Consider the following 20240-nt stretch of genomic DNA (forward strand, 5'->3'; position numbering starts at 1 on the left):
CCTACAGGATAGAGTAGAATTACCCCATAGAGTTTCCAAGGAGTGGCTGGTTGATTCAAACTGCCAACCCTTTGGTTAACAATAGTAGCTCTTAACCACTGTGCCACGAAGGCTCCAGAGAAGGTACAGGGAGTCAAATTATATAGAGCCTTGTAGGAGTTGGCTGATCTTTTGAGTGAAGAGTGGCAGCCTCTGTAAGGTTTTGAAAAGAGGAGTAATGTAATCTGCCTTAATGTTTTTAAAGGATTATTCCAACTGCTGTGTTGAGAGCAGACTGTAGGGGGGCAAGGGGGAAAGTGTCTTGGACCAGGGTGGAAGTAGTGGGCGTGGTGAGAAGTGGTCAGATTCTGGATGTATGTGCAGGTACAGCCAACATGATTTCCCAACAGATTGGATGTGGGGTGTGAGCGAGAGGATGAACGCAAGGCTCTGGGCCTGAGCAACTGGAAAGGCACCGCCACCAACCAAGATGGGGAGTCTGGCAGGAGAGCAGGAGTTCAATTTTGGACGTATGAGCTTGAGAAGTTGCCGTGACATCCAAGTGGGGGTGTCACGGAGGCAGTTGGAAGCCAACTTGGAGGTCAGGACAGAGGTCTGGGGTGGAGCTACAACATGGGAGGCACTGGTATCTCCGTGGCATTTAAAGCCAAGATGACAGGATATGATCAAATGAAACGAAATCATATAAAAAAGAGGCACAGTCCGAGATCTGAGTCCGAGAACATTTCAATATGAAGAGGCCAAGGAGAGAAGGAAAAACTTGTAAGAGAGGAAACAAAGAGCATGCATAGTCCTGGAAGCCAGGTGTGGAGGGAGAGCAAGGAGGAAGAAGGAGAAAGAGATCCAACGGCAGAGTCAAAAGCTGCTGAGGAGCCAGTATGCTGAAGTCCGCAGCCAACTGCAGGATTTCAAGTTTGCTGACTTCAGTAAGAGCAGTTTTAGGGGTCGGGGAGGGGGGGGCAAGATCCAGCTTGGGGGGTGGATCAAGAAAGAGGGAGAGAAGCTCTAGTCTTAGAAGGAGCTCTGCATAAAGAGAGGGGAAGAAATAAGGCAGTGAAGGGCAGAAGTGGAATGGAGGCTTTTTTAAGGTGGAAGAAATCACTAGATCTATGACCGCTGGTGGGAATGACTCTGCAGAGAGCTGAGTTGGTGATTGTTGACCCTGCTCGCTGTGCCACACTGTTGAGCCGAGGTCTGGGGCCCAGGGTCATCAATAAAAGCATAACTCACACACAGGCAGAGGGTGGAACAACACTCGCATAGAGAAGAGACAGAGCAAGGGCAGCTTCAAGCAGACATAGAAGCTCAGCTGAGGCTATCGGGCAGTGTCTTAGGCTGGGTTCTCCAGAGAAAGAAGACCAGTGCAGAGTGTAAATACATATATAAATAGATTTATATAAAGGAAATGGCTCGTGTTGTTGTAGCTCCTGGAAAGTCCCAAGTCCATGGGTCAGGCTGGAGGCTTCTCCTTATTCACGTAGCCGCAGGTGCTTGTGAATCCAAGATCAGAAGGTCAGACAGCAGACCTCTGACTCACGGCTGTGGATGCCAATGAGTCCCAAGATTGGCAGCTAAGATGGCAGGTAAGCTGCTAGCTCAAGGCCCGAGAACCGGAGGGCTGACGAACAGGGGCCACCTGCAGGATCCAGAGCAAGCAAAAGTCAGCAAGCCTTGCCAGAAAGTCTACCTATTTTGGATGCAGGCCACACCCCCAAGGAAAATCCCTTTCAACTGATTGTCTTCTCGCAACAGATCTTATCACGGAGATGATCACATTATATCAAATTTCATTATGGAGGTGATTATATCATTAAAAAGCTGCCAAGCTAATTCACAACGGCCAAACCACTGAGGACCATGGTCCAGCCAAGTTGACACACAACCTTAACCATCACAGGCAAGGACCTCAGTTCCCCTCCTTGTGGTCCTCTCCATGTGGCTGTTTGGGCTTCCTCGCAGCATGGTGACTGAGTTCTAAGAAGGAGCTTTCCAAGAGGCAAAGACTGCAACTGTGTCATTTCTTCCAATTCCTATTAGTTAAAACAGGTTACAAGGTTACTGCCTGTCTTAGTCATCTAGTGTTGCTATAACATAAATACCACAAGTGAATGGCTTTAACAAACAGAAATTTATTCTCTCACAGTTTGGGAGGCTAGAAGTCAGAATTCAGGGCACCAGCTCCAGGGGAAGACTTTCTCTCTGTGTCAGTTCTGGGGGAAGGTCCTTGTCATCAACCTTCCCCTGCTCTAGGAGATTCTCAACACATGGACCCACGTCCAAAGGATGGACTCTGCTCCTGGCTCTTCTTGCTTGGTGGTATGAGGTCCTTCTTCTCTCTGCTCGATTTTCTTTAATATCTCAGAAGAGATTGACTCAAGATACCACCTAATCCTGTGGATTAAGTCCTGCCTCATTGACATAGCTGCCTCTAATCCTGCCTTATTAACATCACAGAGGTAGGGTTTACGACACATAGGAAAATCACATCAGATCACAAAATGGTGGGCAACCATACAACACTGGGAATCACCACCTAGTCAACTTGACACATATTTTGTATATTTTTATTTATTATGCTTTAGGTGAAAGTTTACAAATCAAGTCAGTCTCTCATACAAAAACTTATACACACCTTGCTATGTACTCCTAGCTGCCCTCCCCCTAATGAGACAGCACACTCCTCCTCTCCACCCTGTATTCCCTGTGTCCTTTCAACCATCTCCTGTCCCCCCACCCCCGCCTTTTCATTTCCCCTCCAGACAGGAGATGCCCACATAGTCTCATGTGTCTACTTGAGCCAAGAAGCTCACTCCTCACCAGTATCATTTTCTGTCTTATAGTCCAGTCCAATTCCTGTCTGAAGAGTTGGCTTCAGGAATGGTTCCAGTCTTGGACTAACAGAGGATCCGAGGACCATGACCTCCAGGGTCCCTCTAGTCTCAGTCAGACCATTAAGTCTGGCCTTTTGACAAGAATTTGAGGTCTGCATCCCACTGTTCTCCTACTCCATCAGGGATTCACTGTTGTGTTCCCCGCAAGTTCACACATATTTTGGAAGGACACAATTCAATCCATGACACAGCCCATGGCCAGCAGGCCACTCCCTGCAGATCTCATGCTGCAAGTCAAGGACTCTGTTATCCCCCGCCAGGAACAGATGAAGAAGTGGGATTGGCCAGGTGCCACATGGTACTCACGTATGAGCAGAACAGAGAAAGCCACTGTGTGCCCAGAATGGGGAGGGAGGTTCCCTGATAAGAAGAAACTGGGAGCCAGAGAAACACTCTTCCCAGCCTCCATTATCGGGGCCAAGGCTTCTGATGAGGCACCCAGTTGGAGTCAGAAGGCTGCATGGTGCACCGTTTTCCTATTTGCCCAATGATGATGGCAAAGTGTTAGCTGAGCACGTACTCTGAGCACAACAATGCAGGAAACAGTCGCGCTCCTGCCCCTGGTGGGCTTCAACCTTGATGAGTCCTGTCCAGCCAGATGGCGGCCGCATTCTCAGGGCACTGCCCTTGCCTCCCCCGTCCTGCCCCGTCAACCCCACAAGGAGGGTGAGAACTGCAGGCTCACCCAGCTCTGCGCTCAGGAGGGGCCTTGTCGGGAAGAGCAGTTGTCCTTTAACAAGAACATCCTGGTTGTTGGTAGTGCTCCACCTTCCCATTAATCACCTCAGAATACAGCCCAGCGGCTGGCAAACCTTCAAGCCAAACCCCAGAGCAGGAGGAGGCAAGACGTGACATGAGGAATGTGTCTGCAGCATGCGCCGAGAGGCAGGGACAGACGTGCTCTCGTTAGAAAAGTCTATTTGTGGCTCCCCGGTCTAATTTCTGAATATGATCATGAATAAATATTGGTCTTTCCTTCTGCAGCTTGTTCCGTCTGGGTGGTTTGGCCAAATAGATGCTGCCGCCTCTTGTTTTCTAGAACTGTCGAGAGGCTCAGGCCTGGGGGAGGGGGAGCTTGCCCAATGTCCCACAATGAGATGATAGCAGCCCAGGGGACTGGGGGCAGTGGAAGGTCAGAGTCCCTCGGATGGCATCTGTGAGATCTAAGCTTTGATGCTACCACCTGACTTTGTCCCCTCTGATGCACTCTAGCACATGCTTAAATACCATCAGTGACGGGGATCTCACTACCACCATATGGCTCATCCCGGTGTTAGATTGTTCAGAATGTTAGGAAGTTCATTCATTTAACAAACTTTCTGTTTTTAATTCATATGATGTGCTAGGCATTTATTTTAGGCATGGGGTAGTGTCAGTAAGACCTCCAGGGCCTCTTATCTTGGTGGAGACACACAGAGAGAGGAAGGAAGGCGCCAGGGGAGAAGCCGACAGCTGAGTTTTGAGAAGGAGCTATACCTCTGGGTATCAGTGACAAGAGCATTCTGGACAGAAGGACACGCAAGGACATGAAGTGGGGGCTGGGCTAGCCCCTGAGAATGGCGGGACCTCCTCCAAAGTGGGTGGATGCTTACTTACATTTGGGGAGAGTCAGTCCCAAGACCTGGAACTGGACCAAGGCAGTTGGACCCTTGGCAGCAGGTGCTGCCCCTCCTCCTCCTGGTGGGTGGTTACCGCGAAGCAGTCCCACCCTCTCTGGGTCTCCTAAGCCGTCCCTGCCCTGCCCACTGCAGGAAAGCCTCATGTGGCCTTCCCACCTGCTCTCACGTGGTTGGGGAGGGGGGCTCATGGTCACACTCGGGCAGACACGTTGAGGCTTTTGGGGCCATGGTGGCCCTTGGAGAAAGGCAGTGTCGGGGTGCAGTCTGGTTCTCTCCCTACCTCCTGAGACCTTCCTTATCAGGCTTGTTGGTGGCTCCTTCTGATATGGACCCCAAACCCAGCTCCTTCCATCTGACCCACCGCCTGGCCCTGCCCTCGGTGCCCACCTGCACACTTCCCTACCCGAGATTGCCCTGCAGAGATGGAGGAAGGTGCCCAATCTTCTTCAAGATTGGGGTGGGCTGAATAACGGGTTTTTTTTAAAGACCGGTTTGCATCCTGACCCCAGAACCTGGAAATGCGGCCTTAATTGGAAAGAGGGTCTTTGCAGACCGAATCAGTTAAGGACCTTAAGATGAGATGGTCTTGGATTTAGGGTGGGAGCTAGATGCAATGGCCGGTGTCCTTATAAGGGAAAGCAGAGGGAGATGTGAGACAAGATTTGAGATACAGAAGAGACCCTGAGGGGAAGGGCAGGTGACAAGAGACGCAGAGTGTGGAGTGATGCGGCCACAAGCCAAGGAACACCACAGACCTCCGGCAAAACAGAAGCCTGGAGAAAGGCACGGAAGGGACCCTCCGTCAGAGCCTCCAGAGGGAACCAACCCTGCTGACCTTGACTTTGGACTCTGGCCGCAGGAACTGGGAGAGGACTAATTCCTGTTGTATTAAGCTGCCCAGTGTGTGGTCATTTGTTCCAGCAACCCCAGGACACTGACACAAAGATGGGCGGCTGCCCGGGTCCCAAATGCTTCACAGAGACTAGCTGAATAAATGGGTGAGCGACTGGTCCAGGACAGGGCGGAGCAGCTCTCACACTGCCTTCCCCTTCTATTCACGTTACACCAACACACCCCTTCTTAGCATCTTGCCCCAGTCCTGGGCCACCCAGGGCTGTCAGCTGGGAGTCCCCTGCTTGGCCTTGTGTAACCATGCCGTTCATGCTGTGTGGCCTGCAGCAAGTTATCAACCTCTCTGTTGTTGTCAATTCCAACTGATGGCAGCCCCATGTGTTACAGAGTAGAACTGCTCCCATGGGGTTTTCTTGGCTGCAGTCTTTATGGAAACAGATCACTAGGTCTTTCTTCTGCGGAGCCACTAAGTGGCTTCGAAACGCCTACCTTTCGGTTAGCAGGCGAGCGAAAACCAATGAGTGTGCTCAAGGTCTCCCCGTGGACGTTAATTGTCAGGGTCTGAAATATTTGCAGAACACACAGCCAGGAGCCAGCAGCTTAGTGCAAACCTTCAAACTTCAGCCGCAAGTGACCTAAACGGCCTGGGCCAAGAGGAGGGTATTTTTGCCCATAGCTGTTTCTTTCATGTAATTTTATCCTTATCAGTAGGCACAGCTTGGAAAATGTGTAGATAAGGGTGTTTTAAGGATTTTACACTTGTGAACGATTTTCCTAGGTGGTGAAGCGGTTCTCCCTCAACTGCTCACCTGAAGGCTGGCGACACCTACCCACTGGTACCTCAGAAAGGCCTGGCGATCTGCGTCCATTAAGATCACAGCCGTGAAAACCCTATGGAGCAGTTCTACGCTGTAATACATAGGGTCACCGTAAGTCAGCACCCACTTGACAGCAACAAATAACTACAAGATTTTCCCTAAAAATTGTTGTTGTTGTTAGGTGCCATCGAGCCGGTTCTGACTCGTAGCGACCCTGTGTACAACAGAATGAAACGCTGCCCAGTCCTGCACCATCCTCACAACCGTTATGCTTGAGTCCATTGTTGCAGCCACTGTGCCCGTCTATCTTGTTGAGGGTCTTCCTCTTTCTCATCGACCCTCTACTTTACCAAGCATGATTTCCTTCTTAAGGGACTGGTCTCTCCTGATAACACGTCCAAAGTACTTGAGACGCAGTCTCACCATCTTCACTTCTAAGGAGCATTCTGGTTGTACTTCTTGCAAGACAGACTTGTGGGTTCTTTTGGCAGTCCATGGCATATTCAATGTTATTTGCCAGCACTACAATTCAAAGGCATCAATTCTTCTTCAGTCTTCCTTATTCATTGTCCAGCTTTTGCAGGCATTTGAAGCAATTGAAAACACCATGGCTTGGGTCAGGTGCACCTTAGTCCTCAAGGTGACATCTTTGTTTCTCAACACTTTAAAGAGGTGCTTTGCAGCAGATTTGCCCAATGCAATGCATCTTTTGATTTCTTGACTGCTGCTTCCATGGCTGTTGATTGTGGATCCAAGTAAAATGAAATCTTTGACAACTTCAGCATTTTCTCCATTTATCATGATGTTGCTTATTGGTCCAGTTGTGAGGATTTTTGTTTTCTTTACGTTGAGGTATAATCCATACTGAAGGCTGTGGTCTTTGAGCTCCCTTAATAAGTGCTGCAAGTCCTCTTCACTTTCAGTAAGCAAGGTTGTGTCATCTGCATTTTTCAGGTTGTTCTATTCCTAAAAATAGATTCACAAATCAAGGGGTGGTGGGGGGAGTCTGTCAGACTGCATGTCCCAGGTGAGGCTGGGGGAGCTGGTCACTGGCGCTCATTCTGCCCGATTGTCCAGGGAAGAGCAGCTTTGGGCCCTTTCCCCTCGTGGGCTAGAGCTGGGGTGCGCCTGGGGCTGGAGGACAAACAGTCCAGGGCCCCCCAAACCAGCGGCCTTCCTACCATCTTCTCTAGCGTCCCCTGGATGGGCCAAATCGGCCCAGGAGCTGCTTCTGGGTAAAGGCTGTGCTGTTTAGGGGAGCTGTGTTTAAAAGATATTCTGAGACCAGATGGCCCCAGAAACTCTTACCCTGAGAAAATCTTTAAATCTTGAACTGAAACTATCTCCTGAAGTCATCTATTTGAAGAAGTGCCTGGTGGATTTGAACTGCGGACCTTTCCGTTAGCAGTCATAGCTCTTAACCACTATACCACCAGGGTTTCCAGATCAAACACTAAAAAAACTAGTTTAGCTTAATTAGAAAAGAACGTATGCATTAAGCATTATACTTTTGTAAAGAACTATCTGCATATGATCAAATTGACTACAGCTACTAGAAAGGATAGATGAGAAGTTGGGGGGGTGGTGAGTTTTTATTGATGACGGTGATGGTTTAGGAAATGTTGTGGAGAAAGGTGCCTGTCTTAGTCATCTAGTGCTGCTGTAACAGAAATACCACAAGTGGGTGGCTTTAACAAACAGAAGTTTATCCTCTCACAGTCCAGTAGGCAAGAAGTCCAAACTCAGGGTGACGGCTCCAGGGAAAGCCTTTCTCTGTCGCCATCGGAGGAAGGTCCTTGTCATCAGTCCTCCCCAGGACTAGGAGCTTCTCTGAGCAGGAACCCTGGGTCCAAAGGACGGGCTCTGCTCCCGGCACTGCTTTCTTGGTGGTATGAGGTCCCCTGCCTCTCTGCTTACTTCTCTCTATATCTCAAAAGAGATTGGCTCAAGACAAAATCCAGCCTTGTAGACTGAGTCCTGCCTCATTAGCACAGTTGCCGCCTATCCCACCTCATTAACACCACAGAGGCAGGATTTATAACACAGAGGAAAATCACGTCAGATGACAAAATGGTAGACAATCTCACAGTACTGGGTAGCGTGGCCTAGCCAAATTGATACACGCATTTTTGGGGGACACAGTTCAATCCATGACAGTGGCACAACTTGAAGAATGTAACCAATGTCACTGAATCGTACGTGTGTTCATTATTGAAGTGGCATATGCTTTGTTGCATATATTTCCACCAGAAAAAAAAAAAAAAAAAAGATACTCTGGGTGTTACCTTTGGGCAAAGGTGGTGGCTGGGGAGGGGCTCAGGACCTGGAAGGGGCAGGAGGGAGTCTTCTGGGGTATAGTCTCATTCTCCATCTGGGTGGTAGTAACATGGTATGCAAACTTTAAAAACTCTGTCCAGTTCTAGTCTTATTTTTTGTGTGCTTTTCTAGATGTCACTTGTACTTCAGTTAAAACAATTACATGAAAATAAAAAAATTAAAATACACATAACAATATGTGTATACATTTTTGTATGAGAAATTAACTTGAGCTGTAAACTTTCACCTAAAGCACAATAAAGAAAAAAAAAAAAAAAAAGAAACCATCGTGGTACCTGGACCTGGCGGCACCTAGTAGAAGTGCATAAATACTTGGTGAATGAATAAATGAGAAAATATGGCCAAATCAAAATAGAGATACTCTGTCTTCCCCCAAGGTCCCTCGGTGCTGCAAATGCTTGACGCACTTGACTACTAACTGAAAGGTTGTAGGTTTGAATCCACCCAGAGGCACTTTGGAGGAAAGCCCTGGAGATCTGCTTCCGTAAGATTACAGCCACTGAAAACCCTATGGAGCACAGTTCTACTCTGACATACATGGGGTCACCAGGAGTCGGAGTCAAACTGACAGCAACGGGTTATGTGTCTCCACCCGAGATAGGACCTGGTTGTTTGTGTACCCAGCACGGAACAGCCTGACTCCAGCCAGCTGCCCACGGGCCCTAATTGAGGCTCCTCCTCGGCATGGATCCTGGTCTTGGGCCTAAATCCCTCACTCGGCCCCATTTTGCTCCCTCATCCTGATCTCGGAGGTCCTTCGGCTCTGGCCTCACGTAAGCCATGCCTGCTCCAGGGGTCCTCGTAGGCATCTCAAACTTGATGTGGCCAAGTTCGAATCCGATTCACTACCTCCCAGCCATTTCTGTGCCCTTACCCCTACTGCCCCCATCACAGTTCTCTCCCCCATGGGGCACTGGCTGCACAGATCTCCTCTCTGTCCTTTGAACATGACAGCCTTTCCCACCTCCAAGCCTTTGTGCTAGGCCTCACCACAGTCCCAATTACTTGCTTATGAGCCTGGTGGTTTGTGTGGCCGTCTGCCCCTCCTACACCCATGGGGCTCCAGGAGGGCAGGGGCACTTCCAGCTAGGCCCCATTTATCTCTTTGTCCACCTGCACTTGCCTGAGGCACAAGGATTTGCTGAACGAATGAGAGAGGAAGTCCTGTGCACAGAGGGTCCCTCTCAGATCATGGCATGAGGGTCCCCGTCTCTTGGTGAGAAGGAGGTCTTGTGCTGCGCAGCACATGGGAGGGAGCTCCATAGTGCAGAATGCTCAGCTGCTCTGGTTGTGTCTGCCCAGGACCCCGTCCCCTTCCAGCTTCCTCTGCAAATGGGCCCCACTCACCCATAGGCAGAGGTGTAACTAAGGCATGGCAGGCAGGGTGCGTGTCCTAGACGCCACAGGAGGAGGGGTGACAATAAGCCATCACTGTTCCTGCTGACCAGCTGTGAGAGATCATTCACTAATTTAACACTAATTGCCACTGGAGCTATTTTCCGTAGATAGGCCCTGCCTGCAGGGAACCCTCATTTGGCTGAATCGGACCGTGCGGTAGGGTGGTCACATGACCCAGGCTGACCAATCAGAGTGTTCTCTGGGACTTTTCCTGGAACCTCAGAACAGAGGTTCTGAAAGCAACAAGAAATAATAATAATTATTCTTGTTCTATAGAATAATATTGCAAATGTGATTAACATGTTAGCATTTGGGGAACCTGGGTGAAGGGTATCTGAGAATTCTTGTAACTTTTCTGTAAGTCTGAAATTATTCCAAAATAGTTAAAAAAAAAAAAAAAAAAAGTTCCCCTCTCAAGCTACCAGAGGGAAATGGAAATTCTCCTACTTACTTGGAAAGGACTTTGGTACCTTGGTAGCCTCAGAGGCTGCCCACACCAGTTCTGGGGCTTCCCTTTGCAAAGCCAACCGCTTCTTGGGCATTTTCCCCAACAAATGAGGAGTTCTCACCCTAGTGGGGATTCTTCCTGTCCTCACCTTGAGCAGCCAGTTCCTATCAGCCTGCACCATTGTAAGTGTCAAAGTCAGCCTCTGAGCTCCTGGAACTTTCTGCCTTTCTCCGAGGCTGCCCGGTAATGAGGCAGTCTCAGTGCCCGTCTTACCCCCTTTTTGGTTGTTTGCTTTCTTTTAGTAAGCAGTTTTGTTAGGCACTGTAGCCACAATAATCCTGCTAGTTGACATTTAATGAGCACTTGTTGTATACCCAAGGAGCCCTGGTGGCACAATGGTTAAAGAAATCAACTGTTAACCAAAAGGCTGGTGGTTTGAAACCACTAGTGGCTCTGTGGGAGAAAGATGTAGCAGTCTGCTTCTGTACAGATTTATAGTCTTGGAAACCCCATGGGGTCATTATGAGTCAGAATCAACTCAATGGCAGTGGGTTTGGTTTTGGGGGGAGCTCTGGGGGTGCAGCGGTTAAGAGCTCAGATGCTAGCCAAAAGGTCAGCAGTTTGAATCCACCGGCTACTCCTTGGAAACCATATGGAGCTGTTCTACTCTGCCCTAGGGGGTTGCTATGAGTCGGAATTCGCTCAATAGCAACAGGTTTTGGTTTACCCAGGAGTCCCTGGGTGGTAAGCGTTGAATGTGCCTGGCTGTTCACCGGAAGGTTGATGGTTCAAGTCTACCCAGGTGCACCTGTGAAGAGAAGCCTAGTGATCTGCTTCTGAAAAATCAGCCTTTGGAAACCCTGTGGAGCACAGTTCCACTCTGACACACATGGGGTCACTCTGAGTCAGACTCAGCTCGACGGCAACTGGTGTTTTTTTTGCTGTATACCTGGCAGTGTGCTAAGTGGATTGACAAAATCTCATTTAATCCCTACACCCACCATTTGGAGACTCATGTATTCTTCAAAAAGGAAACCGAGGCCCAGAAAGCTGAGGTCACTGTTCTAGGCCTTGAGCCAGACAACAGCCCAGGCAGGGTGGGCCCTTCCCACGATGCCATCGCTGCCACATCCAGGAGGATGTGGTGGGTTTTAAATGGCTGTACATTCTTTAACCTTCCACCCACCAAAAGTGGGGTCCGTGTCCCCTCCCCTTGTGTCTTGGACAGGCTTGTGACTGCTTCAACCAAGACAGCATGTGGAAAACGCCCTGTGACTTCCCAGCTTCCTCCTGGCAATACACCAACATAAGCCACCCCAAACCACTTCCTGATTTCCATGTACCAAGAGAACAGACTGAAGAAAAACAAGGTCCCGGTAAAACCAGCCCTAATCGCTTTAGGCTGACCTCAGGTAACCTAACCCTCATTATTATAGTAAAATCTCCTGGTTCTTGCTTCCTTTGGGTCCTGGGGCTTGGCACTGCCACCTTGGCCCACTCTGTTCCAGGTCCTGTCTTCTAGAACAGGCAGGGCTGGCTACTCTGGAAGACTCCATCCTTCCAGCACACCTACCACGAATCTTGTCTTTGAGAAGAAACTAACACAAAACCTTCCTTGGTGGAACATACTGATGTGATGGGGGAAGGTATTTCCAGATAAATGTAAATCCCACCACTCCCATTATTCTAGATGGACAGGGAATGGGTCAGGAGACATTGTCACAGCACAAGGCCTGATCCCTGCGGAGAACCAGAAGGAAAGCAGGAAGAAAAGGGGAGGAGGAAGGAGAGGCAGCTGGGCTGGGTGCTGGGGAGGTTGATGGGGAGGAGAGAGTGGGGAGGGACACAGGGGCAGCAGACGCCTCCATGTGGAGACTGTGATATGGATAGAATTGTGTTCTGCAAAAGCATGTGTTGTAAACTCTATCCCCTATACCTGTGGGTACAGGGCCCTGGTGGCACAGTGGTTAAGAGCTACGGTGAGCTAAGGTGAGCTACGGTTGCTAACCAAAAGGTAAGCAGTTTGAATCCACAGGCCACTCCTTGGAAACTCTATGGAGCACTTGTACTCTGTCCTTCCTATAGGGTCGCTATGAGTTGGAATCTACTCCGTGGCAGCGGGAGGTATGTATATACACATACCTGTGGTTACAGTTCCATTTGGGAATGGATTTGTAGTTATGTTAATGAGGCATTATTAGTGTGGAATGTGTCTTAATTTCTTCTGAGACATAAAAGAGCAGATTAGGTACAGAGAAGCAAGCAGAGATGGGGGAAGAGAGATGCCAAGCCACAAGAAGATTGCTGGGAAGCTGAAAAGAGACCAGGACATTTCCACAGAGCCCACAGAAAAAGAATGTCTTCCTCTACACTTGGCACACTGATTTCAGACTTTTAGCCTCCTGAACTGTGAGAAAATAAAGTTCTCTTTTTAGGCAGAGATGGAGAGAATTTTAGAGATACTTCACTGCTTATTAAAAATCTACTATGTGCTACCAGAGGGAACCCTGGTGGCGAAATGGTTAAGGACTCGGCTGCTGACCAAAAGGTCCATGGTTCAAACCCACCCAGCAGCTCTGCAGGAGAAAAATCTAGCGATCTGCTTCCATAGAGATTACCACCCAGGAAACCTTATAGGACAGTTCTCCTGTGTCATCTAAGGTCCCTATGAGTTGGAATCAACTCGACAGCACAAAACAACAACATACTACCACAGAATAACCCCCATTTTCCACAGTGGTGGTGTCATTAGGTGCCATCGAGTTGGCTCTGACTCATAGCGACCGTGTGTACAACAGAAGGAAACACTGCCCAGTCCTGTGCCATCCTCACAATCCTTGCCACTGTTGCAGCCACTGTGCCAATCCACCTCGTTGAGGGTCTTCCTCTTTTCCGCTGACCCTGTACTCTGCCAAGCATGATGTCCTTCTCCAGGGACTGATCCCTCCTGACAACGTGTCCAAAGTATGTAAGACGCAGTCTCGCCATCCTTGCCTCTAAGAAGCATTCTGGCCGCACCTTTTCCAAGACAGATTTGTTTGTTCTTTTGGCAGTTTGTGGTATAGTCAACATTCTTCATCAACACCACAATTCAAAGGCATCAATTCTTCAGTTTTCCTTATTCACTGTACAGGTTTCAAATGTATAGGAGGTGACTGAAAACACCACAGCTTGGGTCAGGCCCACCCTAGTCTTCACGGTGACATCTTTGCTTTTCAACACTTTAAAGAAGTCCTTTGCAGCAGATTTGCCCAACGCAATACATCATTGATTTCCTGACTGCTCTTTCCATGGCTGTTGACTGTGGATCCAAGTAAAATGAAATCCTTGACAGCTTCAATCTTTTCTCCGTTTATCATGATGTTGCTCATTGGTCCAGTTGTGAGGATTTTTGTTTTTTTTATGTTGAGGTGCAATCCATACTGAAGGCTGTGGTCTCTGATCTTCATCAGTAAGTGGTTCAAGTCCTCTTCACCTTCAGCGAGCAAGGTTGTGTCATCTGCATATTGCAGGTTGTTTATGAGTCTTCCTCATTTCTGATGCCCTGTTCTTCTTCATATAGTCCAGCTTCTCAGATTATTTGCTCAGTACACAGAATGAATAGGTATGGTGAAAAGATACAACCGTGATGCACACCCTTCCTAACTTTAAACTATGAAGTATCCCCTTGTTCTGTTTGAATGACTCCCTCTTGGTCTACTTACCGGTTCTTCATAAGCACAATTAAGTGTTCTGGAATTCCCATCCTTTGCAATGTTATCCATAGTTTGTTGTGATCCACATAGTCGAATGCCTTTGCATAGTCAATAAAACACAAATAAACAACTTTTTGGTATTTTCTGCTTTCGGCCATGATCCATCTAATATCAGCAATGACATCCCTGGTTCCGCGTCCTCTTCTGAATCCAGCCTGAATTTCTGGCAGTTCCCTGTCAATACACTGCTGCAGCAGCTTTTGAATGATCTTCAGCAAAATTTTACTTGCTTGTAATATTAATGACTTTGCTAGGTAAGTTTGCATTCAGTGGGATCACCTTTTTTCTTGGGAATAGCATAAATATGGATCTCTTCCAGTTGGTTGGCCATATTTCTGGGCATAGATGAGTGAGCACCTCCAGCACTGCATCCGTTTGTTGAAACGTCTCAATTGGTATTCTGTCCATTCCTGGAGTCCTGTTTTTCCCCAGCGCCTTCAGTGCAGCTTGGACTTCTTCCTTCAGTACCATCGGTTCCTGATCACATGCCGCCTCCTGAAATGGTTGAACATTGACAAATTCTTTTTGGTGTAGTGACTCTGTGTATTCCCTCCATCTTCTTTTGATGCTTCCTGAGCTGTTTAATATTTCCCCCATAGAATCTTTCAATATTGCAACTCAAGGCTTGAATTTTTTCTTCCGTTATTTAAGCTTGAGAAATGCAGAGTGTGTTCTTCCGTTTTGGTTTTCCATCTCCAGGTCTTTGCACATGTCATTATAATACTTTTTGTTTTCTATCTGCCCTTGGAAATCTTCTGTTCAACTCTTTTACTTCATCATTTCTTCCTTTCACTTTAGCTGTTCTTTGTTCAAGAGCAAGTTTGAGTCTCTTCTGACATCCATTTTGGTCTTCTCTTTTTTTCGAATCTTTTTTTCCCATCTTTATATTGACTTCTTGCTTTCTTCATGTATGATGTCCTTTGATGTTGTACTTTGGCGCTTGTGGACTTGTTCTAATTTTCTTCAGTTTCATGTTGAACTTGCTTATGAGTAACTGATGGTCTGTTCTGCAGGTGGCCCCTGGCCTTGTTCTGGCTGATAATATTGAGCTTTTCCATCATTTCTTTCCATAGACGCAGTTGATTTGATTCCTGTGTATTTCATCTGGCGAGGTCCACATGTATAGTCACTGTTTATGTTGGTGAAAAAAGGTATCTGCAATGAAGAAGTTGTTGGTCTTGCAAAATCCTATCATGTGATCTCCAGCATCGTTTCTATCACCAAGGCCATATTTTCCAACTACTGATCCTTCCTCTTTGTTTCCAACTTTTGCATTCCAGTCACCAGTAAGTATCAATGCATCCTGATTGCATGTTTGATCAATTTCAGACTGCAGAAGTTGGAAAAAACCTTCTATTTCTTCATCTTTGGCCCTAGTGGTTGGTGTGTAAATTTGCATAATAGGCATATTAACTGGTCTTCCTTGTAGGCATGTGGATATTATCCTACCTCTGAAAGCATTGTACTTCAGGATAGATCTTGAAATGTTCGTTTTGATGATGACCGCAACACCATCCCTCTTCAAGTTGTCATTCCCGGCATAGTGGACCATTTGACCGTCCAATTCAAAATGGCCAATACCAGCCCATTTCAGCTCACTAATGCCTAGGATATTGACGTTTATGCGTTCCATTTGGTTTTTTGATGACTTCCAATTTTCCTAGATTCATACTTCATACATTCCACGTTCTGATTATTAATGGATGTTTGCAGCTGTTTCTTCTCATTTTGAGTCATGTCTCACCAGCAAATGAAGGTCCTGAAAGCCTGACTCCACCCATGTCATTAAGGTCGACTCTACTTTGAGGAGGCAGCTCTTCCCTAGTCGTCTTTTGAGTGCCTTCTAACCTGAGGGGCTCATCTTCCAGCACTATATCTATGTTCTGCTGCTATTCAAAAGGTTTTCACTGGCTAAATCTTTTCAAAAGTAGACTTCTGGGTACTTCTTCCTAGTCCGTCTTAGTCTAGAAGCTCAGCTGAAATTGTCCACCATGGGTGACCCTGCTGGTATTTGAATACTGGTGGCATAGCTTCCATCATCACAGCAACACACAAGCCCCCACAGCGTGACAAACTGACAGACCCAGTATAGCACACTAATTCACTGAACAAGTTTCCCACTGCAAAGCAAGGAATAAATATGCACGTGTGTGTGTGTGTGTATGCACTTTTACATAGATATGTACATATACATACATATATATGTATTAAAATACATCACTCTCAGCTGTCAAGAGCAAGGAAAATCTTCACAAGCCAAGAAAATAAAAACGAAAGTAGATATCCCAAAAGGTAAACAACTGCCAAAGCTGGCTTTGCCCAGGGGACAATAGCCAAGACAAGCCACCTGATCTTACTATGTCATGGCTACGTATGGCTCTGGGGAAGGGAGAGAAGCCCTGGGTGCACCTATTATGGAATGTAAGATAAGCAGCCCCCAATAAAGTTGGATTCCCCAGAGGGCTACGCTTTCACTGTTGGAGTAAGTTAAAGGGGGCGGGGGGACCTGAAGAAGGGGAAAGCAAGGGCGCTTGCCTGTATCAATCTCAGCACTGGATGAAAAGGAAGAAAAAAAAAAAAAAAATCCCCTGAAAAGTCATAACCACAAGTCAGCAGGAATGTGGGTTTACACTAGCTGTGTGGACCACAAAGAATTTATTTTCAAGGGGGCCAGCTTGGAGTAACCCTAGATATTCAGCAGAAACAGCTGAAAATTGTCTCTGGAGGTGCTCATTTTCATGAAGAATCACCAGGGAGGAAGCTGAAAGGACCCTAATCAAAACTCACAAAAGACGCACAAGGGGAAAAAGCCCCGTGGGCATCAGACGTGTAAAAACAGACGGCAGAGTCAGACTGCAAAAACAGGCTTGGAGTATTAGAATCATTAGGCACAGAACATAAACTAAAGACACTTCGTATGTGTAAATAACCCTCACAAAGAGATAAAAATAAGAATAAAGAAAAAGGGACTATAAAATGGCCAAAAATTTTGAAAAAGAGACTTTCTAGAAAAGAAAAATATTAACTGAAGTAAAATGAACAGATTAAACAGCAGAGAGGATGCAGGTCATTTTATCAAAGTGCCACCAGCTACTGTAATAAACGTGGATCAGAGTTCAGACATTTCCTACTCGTTTTCCTGGTTGGCAGACAGCTCTCCTCCCAGTGACAGCTCCATCTTGCGATTCTACCATCTCTAACACACAGCTTCCAAGATGGCCATGCTTGTCTGCCTCAACAGGCCATTGAGAAGCATGGAGGGTCCTACCAGGGAAGTTTGGGGGCCAGGGCTGCCAATGGTGCACCTCACCTTCATTCACGTGTCATTGACCAGGACTCAGGAAATGTGCCATGTCAAACTGCAAGGAAGGCTGAGAAATGTAGTCCGACTCTGTGCCCAGGAAGAAGAGAGAGTGGGCTTGGTAAGCTCTGCCGTCTTGGCCACTGCAGCTAACCTGCGCTCTCTGTAAGGTACCGGCAGGAACAGATCACCCAGTAAGCAAGGTACTCACGGGCTTACTCGTGCTTACTTACCAACCTGTAGTGCACAATTTCACCTGCTTTTCACCACATCTTTGATGTAAACCCATGTGTTCACTACAGATTAGTAAGTAAACACAGGTAAGCCTATATGTACCTTGCTTACTGGTTAATTCACCCTGGAATGTGGGGCCCACGTGTCAAGTGCTCCATAGAAATGCCGGGGTCTATCAAACAGTAGCCATGCCTACTGTTTAGCTGAAAGCACTTTTCAAACCTCTAACCAGTTGCTACCAAGTGAATTCCAACTCATGGCAACCCCATGTGTGTCAGAATAGAGCTGAGCTCCATAGGGTTTTTAATGGCTGATCTCTCTTCCAAGGCACCTCTTGGTGGGCTTGAACCTCTAACCTTTTAGTTAGCACCTGAGTGCGTTGACTATACCACCCAGGGATACCCCTACCCATCATTATTTCAGTTAATTCTTGTAACCCCTCTCTGCGGTTAAGCTAAGCAGGGAGAACCATTTCCATTTTGCAGATAAAGAAACTCAGGCTCAGAGAGGGGCAGCAACTTGCCCAAGACCACACAGCTGCTAAGAGACCCAGCTGGGACTGGAACCCAGGACCTCCCATCAGTGACGTCACTAGGGTTGGTGTCAGCCAACGCAGTGAATCACCCATGAACGTCATCCCACACCAGACTAAGCAGAACCTTTAGTAGTGTTCTTTGTACTAACGTTAACACGTGAATTACAATTCCAGCATATCACTCCTTCTTTAACTTTAATTACCACTTCATTCTCAAAAAAGCTGTCAATATAGGTTCACAAATACTAATTACCACAGTTTTGTAGCCTAACCACCAGAAAATGTGACAAAATCAGGGACTATAAAAACAGAGGCCGCAACAAAAACAACAGCACCTGCTTATAGCGCGTGCAGACAAAGCCGTGGGATTCGAAGCGTCACTGTAACCGGGTAATAATGACAGCTCTGACCAGAGCGCATCAGAAGGTTCAAAAAGGACATCAGTGTAGAGTTTTTGCCTTGTAGGTATATTGACACATGTAAGCTGGGGTTATGGAAAATATTTTTGTTGTTATAACTAACTACGGGGATGTTTTTATATAAAAAAAATAAAATTCTGAAACACCACACAAAAAATTTTATAGCGGTCATTTTGGTGCCACCCCTCTGACAGTGTCACCCCGACAGTGTCACCTGGTACGGTTCACACCCCCGCACTCTCCTAGTGACGCCACTGCCTCCCACTACGACGTCCCACGGCTGAGTCTCACATACAAGCCAATTGTTGGCCAGCTCAGGTCCGTCATCAGCTCCTTTCGGGGCTTGCCATCATGGGCTCTCCCACCAGCCAGGCCTCCTGGTGTCTGCTGCCCCCTCACAACCCAGGCCCCACCGACTGAGGGCCCAGCCTGCTCCCTGGTTAGACCCTGTGGCGGGAGAGGGCGCTGTGAACTCTGGGGTGAGCAAGCCCCCGACGCCCCTCTACCCATTGCTCCCCAAGTCTCAGAAGGAAAAGAAGCCCCGTGTTGGCAGGAGCCAGGGTGCAGGGTGGCAGCTTTGATCTGCTGCCCAAAGAAGGGGAAGGAACACACTTTTCTCTAGACAAGCTGTTCGCTTACCAGCTGACTTTGGTGAAAGGGAAAAAATTTCCTTACGCCATCTGTTCCCAGAGCGGGGCTGGTGTGAGTCCTGGGGCTTCCCGCAGCTCCGGCGGCCAGGCCCAGTTTCAGAATCCAAAACAGCTGCCCCCTGGATTATTTTGGGAAGCAGCTCAACTCCCAGGCACCCCGGCCTTCGAAGCATTTCCCGTCACTCGAAGTTGTTTGCACACCCAGCCCAAGGCTGCCAGCTCTTACTCAGGCCCTGGACGCCTTCCAGTTCAGCCAACTAGAGCGATCCTACTCCCAACTTCGGCTGTAATTTCAACCAGAGTCAGAATTCTTTGGGTGGAGAGAGAGAGGGAGGGGGAGGGTGATGGGATGAACCAAGAGAAGGGCTCCTTGTGCCCCCTCTTCTCAGTCTCCTTCGTGGGAGCCACTTCCTCCACCCACCCCCAAGCACTAGGGTCCCCCAGGTGCCCATCCTTGTTCCATGGCTCACCCCCTTCCCCATACCCTCCTTCAGGAAGGATCTCACCCAGGCCTTTTGGGAAAGACAGGTAGTTCAGGTGGACAGAATGGGGACATCTCAGGCAGAGTCAGAATAGCATCAGAAAAGCCTGGAAAGAGTCCAGGGGCTGCAGGGGACAAATCAAGGGCAGTTTGGAAAGGTTAGGGCAGGGTCGGGGTTAGAACACGGGGAGCAGGCAGACCACAAAGCCAGCAGTGCCAGGCCAATGCAGACCGCAGAAGCCACCTGGAGGCTGAGAGCTGGCAGGTTTAGAGCAGGATAGTCCTGGGATCGGGTTCCCAGGACAGAGAAATCTGGCTGCTGGTGTGGAATTGGGGTGGGGAGCAAAGGCAGGGAGACTGGCTGGGAAGTTACTACAGCCATCCTGACAGATGGTGAGACCTGGACTTGTAGGGGCAGGGGGCAGGAACCGAGGAGGGCATGAGTTTGAAAGGTGAACAAGGGCAGAGAGAGGGCAGGACTCGGTATTCAGGTGGGGAAGGG

Source organism: Loxodonta africana, chromosome 4 (genome assembly GCF_030014295.1).
Source record: "Loxodonta africana isolate mLoxAfr1 chromosome 4, mLoxAfr1.hap2, whole genome shotgun sequence".
Taxonomy (NCBI): Eukaryota; Metazoa; Chordata; class Mammalia; order Proboscidea; family Elephantidae; genus Loxodonta; species Loxodonta africana.